Genomic DNA, 13316 nt, shown 5'->3' with positions numbered 1-13316 from the left:
ATCATAGCAGAAGAGCAATCATGCATCTGGAAATAGATAAAATCCCAAGTCATTATATTAGCAAATTATCTGTTTGGGTCTGATTCCTATTGACAGTATTAAGCCTATTCCCATTAATATTTCAGTCTTCAGGGAAATTAAACTTTAATCAAAGTACGGCACTTACAATGCCAGCCTGACAATTCAAAAGGGAAAACAACAGCAAGGCCACTGCTGTCTGAATTAGCCCTTGCAAATAAGTCATCTAGGAAGTAAAGTCGTTATTTGTCCAAAACGTACTAAAGCCCAGCCCCAGCTGCTGGGAAGAGGCTGCACCAGGCTCTATGTGACAACATGGTGGCCTCTGAGGGGACAGTATGGGAAAATGCATGGTGGCTGTGGTCCCCTTCATGCAGAGGTCCATGCACAGCTCCCCATGACTCCAGGGTTATCTCCTACTAACGCACACTGCCATAGGGCTTTTGGGGCAGAATTTGTTTGCTTTGCTCCCTGTATCCTTCACTTCCTGAATTCCCTACGTGAAATAAAAGCAAATATCCACGATGTGCATGAGCCCACCCCATCAGCATGCCCGGCAGAGCCTGGAGGAAGCAGGTCCTGGAGCAAACAAGTGAGCTCCAAGCCACACGCACCAGTGTCTGCATGACAGTGATGTATGGTGCAACACATCATGTATGAAGCCTCATTTGGAGTCTGAATTAATCTTGTGTGGTCTCAGCTGCTTCGGTTTCAGCTTCCCCCATTACCTCCAGAGCCCAACACTTTGGAAACCCAGTTACTGCTCAGCATTAAAAGAATATTTTTCTCTGTCACCACTTGACATTTCATTTTTGTCAAGACAAAGTAACTATTACTGTAACTGAGGGAGGGGAGCTGCTGCTGCAAAACAGCAATGCTCTCCTCCAGACTGTTTGCTGGCACTGTGGCTGCTGATGAGAGAAAATTAATTAACTTCTTGGAATGCTTCCTGGGCACCCAACAGCACCAGCTAGAGAAACCTTGCAAAGAGAGCATGTGGTGAGCCCAGCTCTGCCCTTTGCCTCTCCTCCCAGCACCCTCTCCTGGCAGCAGTGACTTCCAAGCAGCCTGACCCTCTGCCAGCTCTCTGCAATAACACAAGGAGGATTTTTTTCTCCTTCACCATTGTATTTTGCAGCTCCAGTCCCCTGTGTGATTGACAGTGCCAGAGCAAGCCCAGGGGTCAGCCTTTGCTATGCATCAATGAAGTGAACATCATGCTGAAGGATGAAGCTGCTTGGACCCAGCTTTGCACTGGGAAGGAACAAGAGATTTCTGCTTCCAGCACTGCATTGCCCCATCTGCAGTTCTCCCAAAGCCTGAAAATACTCTCAGCCATCAAGCAGACAAACCACCTGCTCCTGCACTGCCCAGCACAGCCCCTGCAAGAACCCATCTCACACTTGGGACATGCCTGCATCTCTCCATCCATCTGGGGCTGCACCAATGTCCCTGCATAGGGCAGAGGCACCCAGAGCCCTTGCATAGGTGTGAGTCTATGGTCAAGATGCCCATCCTGGAGTTCAGGATCAAGAGATTGGATGCCTGGCACAAAAACCCATTCAAGGGTTTCAAGAGAACCTGCCCTCCCAGCCCTGCGGCTGGGTCCTTCAGAGCCCCGTTGGTAGGATGAGAGCGGCCACAGGGCCACGCCTCTGCCTCTCAACCACAGAGGGTGCCCAGAGAAGCCAGCTCTGGGTTTAGGTAACAATGGGGCTGCAAAGTCCTCCTTGTTCCCCTAAGCAACATCTGCTGAAGCCCAGGGGTTTCCCAAGGGCAAAACTTCTGCTGGAAGATTTTATAGGAAATATTTATTGAAAACAAGCTTTTTGCAGGGATACAGAAAACTCATTTCAGGAAAGAGACTTTGAAGGCTGATGAAGGTGCAAGTCAGACCTAGAGAAGAAGCTTTCAAATAGGTGCCAGCCCCATGGGTACAACCCAAAGCAGAGAGGAAAGGTAAAAAAGCCTCTTCCAGTGATTTTTCATTTCTGTAAGGACATGCACAAAGAAATTCTGCCAACTGGGTAAGCACAGAGCAATCACCAGTTCCTGGGGCTACTGGGCTGAGACTTTATCCCAGCATCCCAGACTCTGTATATCCTTTCATAAATAAAACCCTGGGGGGGAAAAAAAAAAAAAAAAAAAAAAAAAAAAAAAAAAAAAGCATTAAAGCTTCATGGAAAGTTTGGCTCGCTTTTAAAATCTACCATAGTGCATCTTCTTCTCTTACAATGATTAGTAAATAAACACCCCTGGGTCCAGTAGCAGTTAGCAGTGACATTTGGAATAACCCCAAGGAATTCACCTGTCAAGAGCAGCACAGCGCAAAATGGGGCTTGTTGGGACATGCTTGGTTTCAGCAGTCGGCATCTGAGGGCAGAAGGGACTGTTTGCTTTCTGGAGGCATTCTTAGCTGAGTAGTGGATAGCAGCTGCCTCGCACCATGCAATTTGCGATCATTAAGTGCAGATGTACACACTGCCATCAGGCTGGTGGAGTATCACATGCAGCATCCCAGGTCAACAGAAAATTGGAGAAGAGTTGGCCAAATTGCAGAAATTGTGCTCCATTTCTAGAGAAAAATGGTGGGAAATTTCTCCCCATTTATCTGTGATGTGGATTGTGTGTCACCAGCTATTTCACAGCTCCTGTGCGAGCCCTGGGAGTTACCTTGGAGCAATCTTGAAGCACTCCTTGAAGCATCCTCCCCTTTACTTCTTAATTTGCTTCAACTCCACATCTTTTTCTTGCCAATACAGCCAAGCCTCGGAAAATCTTAGCTCTCCAAGAAGCAAAGCTATGGGCCACTTCCCCCTTCATCTTGCTGTTTTCCCACTGCACGGAAATAAAAAGCAGAATGATTTTGGAGGAAGTCAGGCTTTTACTAAAGCTGCAAAATCACATGTTTGTGTGATACGGAGCTTCCTGGTGCCCAGGAGCTTGTAGTTACTTTTCACCTTGGGATTTCAGCCCTATCCTTTTCCTCACTGGACTGTCTGCATTCATAGATGCCAGGATGTGAATGCCGGTCGATACAACAGCAGCAGCAAAGGCTGAAGAACATTCTGCAAAAAGTTTCTACTTCACTAAAACTTGCTGCAAATAGAAACTGACTGTTTCTGTGCAATCCTGTTCTTGCAGGTCAGAAGTAATCCCACAGGACACCAGGCATAACTTTCCACCCTGTGTTACTGGTTAGACCCGGGCAGAAGTGGGCCAGGAAGCCTCTAACTGGCCTGGACTCAAACCCTTCAGAGACCCGAGGTACCATTACTATGATTTAGGTACCTAGCAAAATGCACTCAAAAGTTTAACCCCGAGACATTACTGAGGTCTGCTCCCCCATGACCCTGCATTTGCATCTGGTCTAGGGATGGAGAAGGCTCCTTGGGGGTTTTGGCACAGAGCCACCATCCCTTATTTTTCAAGGAGACAAGAAGTGCCAGCAACCTTTGCCTTGTCCCACTTCAATACCCTGCCAAGCCCCAGTCAAGCACTATTTGTGTGTTTTCAACCTTGCTGTTATTCTCCCAGAGACCAGCTGCCACACATACAAACAGCCACCTGTGGGGAGGGAAAGAGAGAAAAGATTGAAGCTGTATTACCAAAACGTGTGAAGTGTAATGGGCTACGATTTTGACATGCCAGCAAAATGCTGCCAGTTCTGCCTGGAAATCCACCAGTGCGTGCATCCCTCCCTCTAGTGACTAAACCCAGCATCTACAACCCCTCCGGGCTGGAGGCTTCATCCTGCCAGAGCTGAGCAGCAAATCGGGCACCTCCACTGCATCCCGGGGGCCACAGCACGGGTGCTATGGCAGGTCCCCACTCTAGAAAGAGATGGAGATGCTGCAGAGACGCACCACGAGGGCTCCTCCACTCCCCTGTGCTATATTGGTCACGTACCACCCTGCTTTTGCTCCCAGATTATTAAAGAGGGGGATGCTGCCATGGCCAGCCAGGACTGTGATGGGATAAAAGCATGTCCTGGGTGATGGGGACCAGCTGAAAGGACATGATGGATGGGCACCTGGAGAAGAGGGGCTTTGAGTTCTCATTGCTCAGGTTGGATCTCCAAGCATGGAGCACTGAGTTCTGGTCCTCATCATTACCTGGAACGCCAGATGCATACCTTCACCACAGATCCTCCACTCGAACAGCTTCTGTCCAACAGCAAAGACATTCAGGACAAGAAACGGCAGCCTTTGCCTGATGTTCCTTTCCTTGCATCTCCATGCCCCTCCTGGAGCCTCAGCAGGGCTGGAGAATTGGTGGATAACTAAATTCTGGTGTTCCCCACTGCAAACAGCCCTGAGCATGCACAGCAAGGCTGTTCCATTCAAGCCCCAGAGTAGGGGCTGGGGAGGAAAATGCTGACCTTTGAGAACTGCCAGCCTGGTCTTGGCAAAACTCTGCCTTTGCTTTTTAATTGGACAAGTCTAGCTGCAGAACAAGGCTTCTCTGGACAACACTTCAGTGCAAGAAGAATAAGAACATCGCACACACCACCTCAGCAGGGATCCATCTCAGAGATCCCCACCGCAGCACAGAGCTGCTTAAGCACTGCTATCAAACTCAGTGCAAGTGCCAAATTAACACAAATTCAAGGCTTGCTCCATAATAAGAGTTTGGTGGAGAGCTGCAAAATAGCACATGGAGACATCATCATCCCCCTCCCTCCCCCCCCCCCCCCCCCCCAGCCATGCTGTTCCTTATCAGATCTCAGGAATACACCAGGGATGGTACAAATGAAAACAGCCCTGCATGGGGGAGATTTATGCATGGAACAGAAGGGAAATTAAAATTAAATCTCATTTCTTGGGTTGATCTCTGACCTAGCAGTCCAGGTCACTGCTGAGTCAGGGAGAGAAGTGCAGCATAGGAAGGGTGAGGACAGACTGTGCATCCTCATCATTTGCTCTAGCAGAGCTTTGGTCTCAGAGGCAGCACTGGAAAACATCTCTAAAGCTTTTAATCAGCTTAGCTCTCCCCCGTCCCTCCATGGAGGAGGGGCTCCAAGCCCTGCAGGAAAACAAGGCTGAGATACAAGCTGCTAGGGCAGATGCTGCTGTCCAAGAACTTTGCTCCCTCTTCCCATGGACAGCAGGCAATGCTGCTCAGGCACAATGCTGCAGGGGCTGAGAGAAATTTTCCCAGATCTTTAAAGAGGGATTTTGCCCAGATCTTTAAGAGATGGGGGAGAATTGCCATCAACCAGAATATGTCTGGGGTCTCTGGAGCTGGTGACTAGGATTAAAGTACCTGAGGGCTTGCTCAGACAGAGCAAAAGTTGCGCACTGGGATGAGAGCTGATGCTTCAGGGAAATCCCTGGTAAAACACAGCACAAAGTTCTGCAACACTGCTGAACCAGTCACATGCTGAATATTTTCCCTGGCAAAATAAAGAAGTGTTCTTTTCAAGACATATTTCACAAAGAGGTTTCTGCTCCCTGTTGGAGGTATTGATTTCTGCTGTAAGAGATATAACTACACAGGAGTGCCCAGAAAACCTTCATATAGGAAGTGTTGACAGTGGGTCTTGTGGAAGCTGAAGTCCTCTTTTTTTTTGTGTTAAACGAGGCTGTAGCAGCCACGTGATCATGGATGCAAATGAAACCATGGGAGGTGCAGCATGGGCAGAGAAATGGCTCAGCAAGAGCAGCTGAACCCACTCCCTGACCCCAGGCACAGAGCTCCAATTGCTAGTCTTAGCTGAAACTTAGAAAAAAAAAAAAAAAAAAGTTAGAAATCTCTTTTCCTCCATTATTGTTTACTAACCAAACTAACTCAGGAAACTATAGAAGCAGAAAAATTGCTAGGTCCATAACAATCAGCATGCAAATTATGACTGCCAGGATCTCTACCCAGAATGAGAAGGATTGGAGCTGTAAGTCACACTCAAGCTGCTGGTGGTGGTTTGGGGGCATTTGCTGTGCACACACCAGCAATGCATGCTGGCTTAGAGGCAAACCTCCCTTGGTTTCTTGCCTGGGATGCTGCAGCTGGTGGAGCAGGATTTGGCTTAAAATGAGGCATTGAATCCAGCCACATCTCATCTCTCCAGGGAGGAGAGCAGCTGGGGACTGTTCCCATGGGTGAGCATTGGGATATACAGAGCCAAGGTCCCACTTGAACAGGAGGCGTTAATTTTATTATTGCTCAGATTAAGAAGGATTAAGCAGATTTCAATTTGGCTTGACTCACAGCTGTGTGTGCCCTGTTTACCATGACCAAAGCCATCCTGGAGCTCTCTACGCAGAGAAGGGATTTCAAGAACTGGGGCAGAATCATTAAAACAGGACACTTCAAGTACCGGATTTCCAAGGAGGACAAGAATGTTGTTTTCTTGGGCTCGGTTCTGAGAAGTCTCCCAAGTGACTTCAGGAACCAGCATGGGGACAACCAACCTCAAACAGCTTTGCTAGGTCAAGTCTCCAAAAGCCACCCTCCATCATGATCACAACTGGAAGCAAATACCTTTCCAACAGATCAGACTTTACAGAAACACAGCCACCCTCTATTGCTGCACTCAGCTTAGCTAATTAGTCATGTTTTGTGGGAAAAGAGCAGGTCGGTATTTTAGTTTTCTATGGCCAACTTGACACCGCCAAGACAAGTTTACGGCTCCAACAAGATTTCCATCTGTCTTGGGAGGAATTCACTGCCACAGTAGAGCTCTCCACTTGCCATCTGCAGCAGTGGAGGAGGGAAAAGCTTTTATCCATTAAACATGAAGGCAAATCAGGCAAGAACTGTAAAGGAAAACAAACATGGGTGCCAACCAAGAGCAGAGATTAGAGATAAGCATCATGTGGACAGTCAACCTCCATCACCTGCTAGAACTGGTTTGTGGGACATCTGGGACCAAGAAACCCTCCTGAATTTTGTTTAGGAGCCCCATAGCAGATGCACAGTTGAAGTACACTGCAAATGCTGTCTCTCCAGCAGTCTGTGCCCAATTTGGAGCATCATGGCTTGGTCAGATCCCTCCGCTACCTAACCCAGCGATGGATAATAAATATCACCCCTAGCCCCAAGGCAGCATCACAACATTTGCAGTCACCTATATTAAGTCGATAACTTGTGTTAACATTACTACTCCCAATGGAGGTATATTACAGTCCACAATCAACTCAAAGCAATACCACACATACTTAAATGATGATTTAACATGAATTATTTAAGAAGGTCTAATGGGCTGGGAGGTTTAAATATGAAGAAGTTATCCATGACTATTGCTGGCTGTAAAAAGTGTTTATGCTTCTTCATATCATATTAGTGGCTACATGGTGATTTGCTAAAAACAGAAGAATAGCAGCATTTGGGAGTGCCATTTAAACAGATCTAACAGAGGGGAGTGGTGCTGTCATGAGCAGCATGAAGGAGGCTGCACTGTTAAAGGGTACCTCAAAAGCAGTTGGGTGGGCAGCCAGGTTTGGGGACAGTGAGAAATTACAGGCAGAGAACAAAATCAAAGCCATCCCACTTTACTTTTAGAAGAATTTCTTTTTCACTTTCAGGAGGATTTTTGCAATAAGGGTGAGGTTTCCCTTCAAGATTCAGCCCCGGATTGCTGTAAATGTGAGAAATTCAGCTTTGGGAAGAGATCTACATTTCTCATCATTAGAGAGATAAGGCTGAAAACAGCAAAAGGAAGTGATGGAGAATCACTAGTAACAACACAGCATTTGGGAGCCCACAGCATTGCTTGGTCCTACTAACCCAGAGCAGGGCTCACAGGCAGGGTGTTGCAAAAGCACCCAAAACCCCTGAACTCAATCCATGCAGACCTAAAGAGGGCCCAAGCATGGTGACAGGGTGCTGCAACCACCCACCTGGGCTATGTGGACTCACAAGCTCCAGTCCCCAAAACCCTGGGGACACCCAGACCAAGCTGAGAGTGCAATGTAGAGCAGCTGCTCTAGTGGACCACCGCATAAGGATTGCAAGGGGTGAAACACAGCACATATATGCAGGAAATCAGATTTTTGACAAATTAGTACTTTGGGGAACCCTGAGAGACAAGCAGAGACATGTTCCCAAGAAATCGCTAAGAAAATCACTTATTCCAGGCAGCACAGATGCAACTTCTCCTGCAACTATAGCAGAGCTGCAAATCTCTTCCTCCCCAAAGCCTAATGGTCCACCACAAAGGAAAAAAAAATTAGAGCTATCACTTCTCCCCATATGTTTGAATGTTATGCTTTAAACATTGTATAGGTTTAGATTTCCTACTCCTTTTCCATAGGTAACATATTACCTGGGATTTTTAGTGAATTCATTTCTCTTTGGGAAGTGTTGATGTTCATTCCTCTCTATCTCTACGGAATCAGTTCTTATAATCTCTCACATTTATGTACTATATCATGCCCGAGTGGGTCCAGCTGCACTTTGCAGATCTGTGATTCACCCCATGTACAACTCTTCCACCCAGCACTGAAAGAGCCAAGAAAAATAAGCAGGGGAAAAGCCATACACACACTTCCTAACTGATGGGAAAAGCTGCTACTTGCTTCTGATTGAATCTGATTAAGGACAGAACGCTTCATTTCCTACACAAACAGCTATGAATCTCCTGTCCCCAAATAGTCCAACACTACAAGCATCAAAATAACTGCATGTTTGAAGAGGCTAATGCAGAACAAGCCAATAATGGGCGAACTTCATTACCCAGCAGCAATAGCAGGTTGTATTAACATGCCACAGCATCTGCTCGCCAGGACCTACATATGATGGAGGATGCTGTGCTGCTCAGAATGGCTGGGGATCCATGGCATTAGCATTAACAACTGACCCACATCACACTCAAAGTGTGATTTGCCTCCATTGCACTGGAAGCACAGAGGAGCAGCATTTGCCCTTTGTCCCCATCTGCTTCCCTCTGCACTGTCTGCTTGTCACACCAATGCCAAGCATTACACTGACTTCAAAAACCGGTGTTCCTGTGGGGATAGAAATCAATGTCTCTTGTTTGAGAGTGCAATTAGCACCATATGTTATGGACATTCTCTCTGCTGGCCTGGGAACCCTTTGCTGTGGACTGCCAGCCAGAAGGACTGATGCTGCAAAGAGCTAATTAGCAACAAGAGGTCTCCCTGTGTCCCAAAGGGGAGAGGAGCTGCTTTTCCCAGTGAAAAACAAAAACAAAAACACCACTTTTCCTGAAGTTATTAAGCCCTGCAGGTTTCCCTCTTCTGCCCAACACTCCAACAGTCACCATGGTTTACAGGGAAGCAATAAATGAAATAAGATGCTCTGCAGAGTTTATTTGCTACTGCTTTTGCCATAAAATACAGCTTAAATGTCACTTCACCTGTTTTCTTGCTTAGATGAAGCCTCATCTTCAGCTCTGATATGCCCAACAACCCTTTTTCCACTTATTTTTTACTGCCCTAAACACTCCTCTCACCTTTGCTTATTGGTTGCCAGTAAAAATGCTGGAGAAGCACCTTTGGGGAAACTTTTCCTCACTAAGAGAGGCCAGTCTGAATCAAGAAGTCACTGGCATTTCTGCAGGAGCTCACCTGCACCCATCTCTTTGGAGCTCCATCAGGGGAAGGGGGAAACTAGGAATCAGGCACTCAAAACACTGCTGCTGTGAGCAGTTCCTGATGGCCACAGCTTGACAAGGTCCCAAATACCCAGGCCCATGAGGAGAGCCAGAAAAAGGATGGATAAGAAATAAACCCTTTGTCCCAGCAGCCAGAGCTCAAATGTTTCCTCACTGGAAACATCCAGGGGAAATACAATTTCATTCCCTGTTGCCATGACCTGGTTCTCAGGTGACAAAGTGCACTGCACACCCAATTCTGACCCATCACTGCCCAAACCCCTTCACTTGGGCTTCCCCTCTCTTCCCATATGGCCATAGGCATTTTCTACAGGTTGGCTCAGCCTTGTCCTTTTGGTGGGACCGTCTGATATCTGCAGAGAGCCATTAGCAAACATGCTTAATTACTGCATAGATACCACATGCCACCTAGGGCTGGTGACAAAAAATAAATAAATAAATAAATAAATCACAGAAAATAAAGGCAAGGTATGCAGGATTAAGCTGGAGAGGAGGAGGCTACAACCAGATTTGTATTGGTTCCCAGAAACTGGGCCAGCTGCATGCTGCAGTACTCTAGAGGAAAGAAAGAAAGAAAAAAAAAAAAAAAAAAAAAAAAAAAAAAAAAAAACACTTCTCTTTGCCACAACAAAGAGAAAGGAAAAAAGTCCCAGCCAGGAACAGTCAGGTTTCATGAGCTGGCTTCTCAATGGGTACACTTCAGCTTCAAGGCAGGTTTTCCTGCTCACAAACCAAACCTCAAAAGCTCCACTTGCTGCAGCCCCTGGATCCCATGAGGACATGCCACAGGACTGCTCACTGAGCACCCTTGGCCAAGCATGGAGTCACCCAGAAAAGGGGGAATGCCCAAGTCCTGGGGGGGAACATCTCTGCACAGGTTCTGCAGATGGAGCCAAGTGCCCAGCTTTCCTGAAGGTAGAAGGTTTCTTGGGGTCTGCAGGGACTCACTGCTGCAGAGGAAGAGTTCCCTGGGGGTTTGGAGGCTCAGGACTGGCACCACTTTCTTCTGCCCACATGCTCCTGGACCTACTCCCATTACCAAAATTCAGAAATCCCACCCTTTTCCTACCATATCTCTACAGATAAATCGCTTTTTTCACCTCTTTCTCACGAGCTTCAGCTTTAAGCCCACCCTCAGGAAGCAGCGCTGTATACATTGTCAGCAGTGTTTCTCTGCTTTATGGCAACGCAAAGCCTCTTATCCCATTTGCAGCTACATTTGTACCCTGATGCAGAGCCAGCCCTGCCTGGAGCACACACACCCTGCCTTGGATTAATCTTCGTCTGCTTACTGACAAATATATATATTTCCTGTGCTCCATATCGCTCTCCCATCTGTTTTTTGATGGAACCCATGGGTTAAGCACAGTTCTGTGCTTGCAGACAGATGCACCTCTATGTGAGAGAGAAACAGCTGGGTGCTCTGTGCACAGCTGGAAGCACAAGGGGCTGCACCCTTCTCAGCCTTGCTCAGAACCTCTCCAGCCCTTGAGGATACGCTCTGTAGGGCATCTTAACTGCTGCCCCCTGTCCTGATAGGACATTACGCCCAAACTACAAGTGAACATTAAATATTTCCTTGGGGCCATGTCAAGGGCTTGGAGTTGCACTTAAATCCCCTTGGGACAATGCTTCTCCCAGTGGAAGTCCACCAGCCCTGTATGGGTGCAGAGTGATGGCCATTCCTGGGATGTTGTTATGTTCTTGCACCTTTGTGTTTTAAGAGACCCAGGTGGTTTTTTTTCCCCAACACATTTTTTTCCATCCAAAAATCAAGATCTTTCCTGCAGAAAAATCAGTTTCCAGGAAAATTTTCAGGAGCTCCACACAGCTTTTTTTCCTTTACAAGAAATGCTCAGTAAACTTGCTGAACCAAACAAGATGCTGGATAACTTCTTGCCTAACCTTTTATTACCATGGCCAATAATCAATTGCTGCCTATCATACTAGCCCTTTTCAGAAAGAAATATCCCTTGTTCCAGAAAGCTGGGCCATTTTTCATCATCTGCCATGCAAATAGAATGTATTCATAAAGTCAGCATCCTGCAACAAAAGAATGTCCTGAACTGCAAGCCTTGTTCTCAAAGGCCTAGAAAAAAAAAAAAAAAAAACACATCATTGAGCCAACCTTGCTGGAAATACCTGCACCTGCAGAAAGCCTCAGAACGTTTGAGGTGCAACAGCTGAAACCACATTACAGGGCAAATTTACTGCTCATCAACCTCTGTCATATAAATATAGCTGGGTTTATTCCTCCAGTTATGACTGGAACCAGTTCAAGGTTTTAGTAGTCTGACACTTTTCAGTTTTACAGCAAAACAAAAATTTTCTAAAGGACAAAAAAGTAATGGAAAAATCAGGGCTTTTCATTAAGAAATGTTCAGTGCCTGTCAAAGCAGGCAATCTGTTAACATGAGTTATAACTGAAAGCCCATACCCAGGCAAATTCTTCCTTTTGAAAAGGATTCACTGAGACTTTTATCTGTAATATCATAACAACACATTTAATTACAGCCTCCTCCATGAAGGAGGCTATTTCAACCATTAGGTGAAAACACTGAATACCTGATGAATTTTTACATACCTCCAGGAATTCAGAAAAGGCTTTGAGCATGTCTTTATCCTTTTGCCTTCTTTTTATTTCCTGGGGAGAAAAATAAAACAACAGTTGAGCTGTATTATTTTTGCTATTACCAAGACATTGTCTGTGCAGTTTTTAATCAGACTCACCCCAAGATTTGGAAAGCCTGCCAGCAGCCTGCCTTGAGTTCAGCCAGTATAAGTTAGTTCAAGACTAAAGGAAGATGAATACAACAAAAGTAGGTATCATTCTTGAAAGTCTTAGGGTGAGCAAGAAGTGCAGAGACTTGGAGCAATGCTGTCCCCAAACAGACAAACTCAAAAAGAATAGGGCTGCTTTTAACAAGATGCCCTGGTTTGTCTTTACGGTGAGGAAGAAGAAAGTGGCTGCTTCAGTCAGAGATTCTGCAAGACAAAGCATCCCAGCTCCTTCCACTGTTAATGCCAAGGCCAAGCTGTCAGAGTGCTTCAGGACCCAAAGGGATGCCTCCAACACATGCCACAAAAATTCCTCCAAGAGATTCATAAGTCCCCTACACACTCCTTTGTAGGCACTCAGTTTGATGCTAACATATGTTTTACCTTACTTCCATCCACTGCTACAGCTCTAAATAACGGGTTTCTTCTGCCATCAGTCTTGCCTAAGAGAGATGCCAGATTCAGGAGGTACTAAGCACTGGAGAACTTAGAGAGCTGTAACATTAAGTGACTATGGGAGAGTTGATGCAGCTGAAGATAAATCACTCACCCAGGAGGGGTTCAGCCAGCAGGCCACCACAGGTGAACCCCAGGGAGGCAGGAACCAGAGGGTGGTGCAGAGATCACTCTACACCTCACAAAGCTGGGCACAAGTGCAATAGATGCACTCAAAGCTTCTGATGGGGAAGAAAGTTTTGGAGAAATAACAGAAGTATTTGAGGATGCTTGTTGCCTAAGAAGGTTTTTATTGCAAAGATCAGAATGAGGGAAAAGCAGAAAGGGAGTTTGTAAGATATTTAAAACTAAGCCAGCCCTGTGAATACGTTTTTATAAGACTCTTTGAAGAAGACCACATAATCTACAAAGAGTTTCTTAGGGAGCTGGTTATGGGGCAAGGAAAAGTAACATGTACATACCAAGGGCTAGAAATCCCAGAAAGACAAAT

The 13316-nt window shown here is 46.2% G+C and overlaps 1 long non-coding RNA gene across 1 annotated transcript; it reads right to left on the bottom strand.

Annotated features, from left to right (window-relative positions):
* Positions 1-1809: 1809 nt before the first annotated feature.
* LOC137844580 (uncharacterized) lies at positions 1810-12901 on the bottom strand. Its single transcript, XR_011089944.1, has 4 exons — positions 12755-12901; positions 12177-12236; positions 2692-2856; positions 1810-2138 (listed from the first exon to the last, which is right to left on the bottom strand). It is a non-coding gene; the product is annotated as an uncharacterized lncRNA (long non-coding RNA).
* Between the last annotated feature and the right edge of the window lie 415 nt (positions 12902-13316).

This window comes from Anas acuta, chromosome 25, assembly GCF_963932015.1.
Source record: "Anas acuta chromosome 25, bAnaAcu1.1, whole genome shotgun sequence".
Classification (NCBI taxonomy): Eukaryota; Metazoa; Chordata; class Aves; order Anseriformes; family Anatidae; genus Anas; species Anas acuta.
This window is presented reverse-complemented; position numbering and strand designations above follow the sequence as displayed.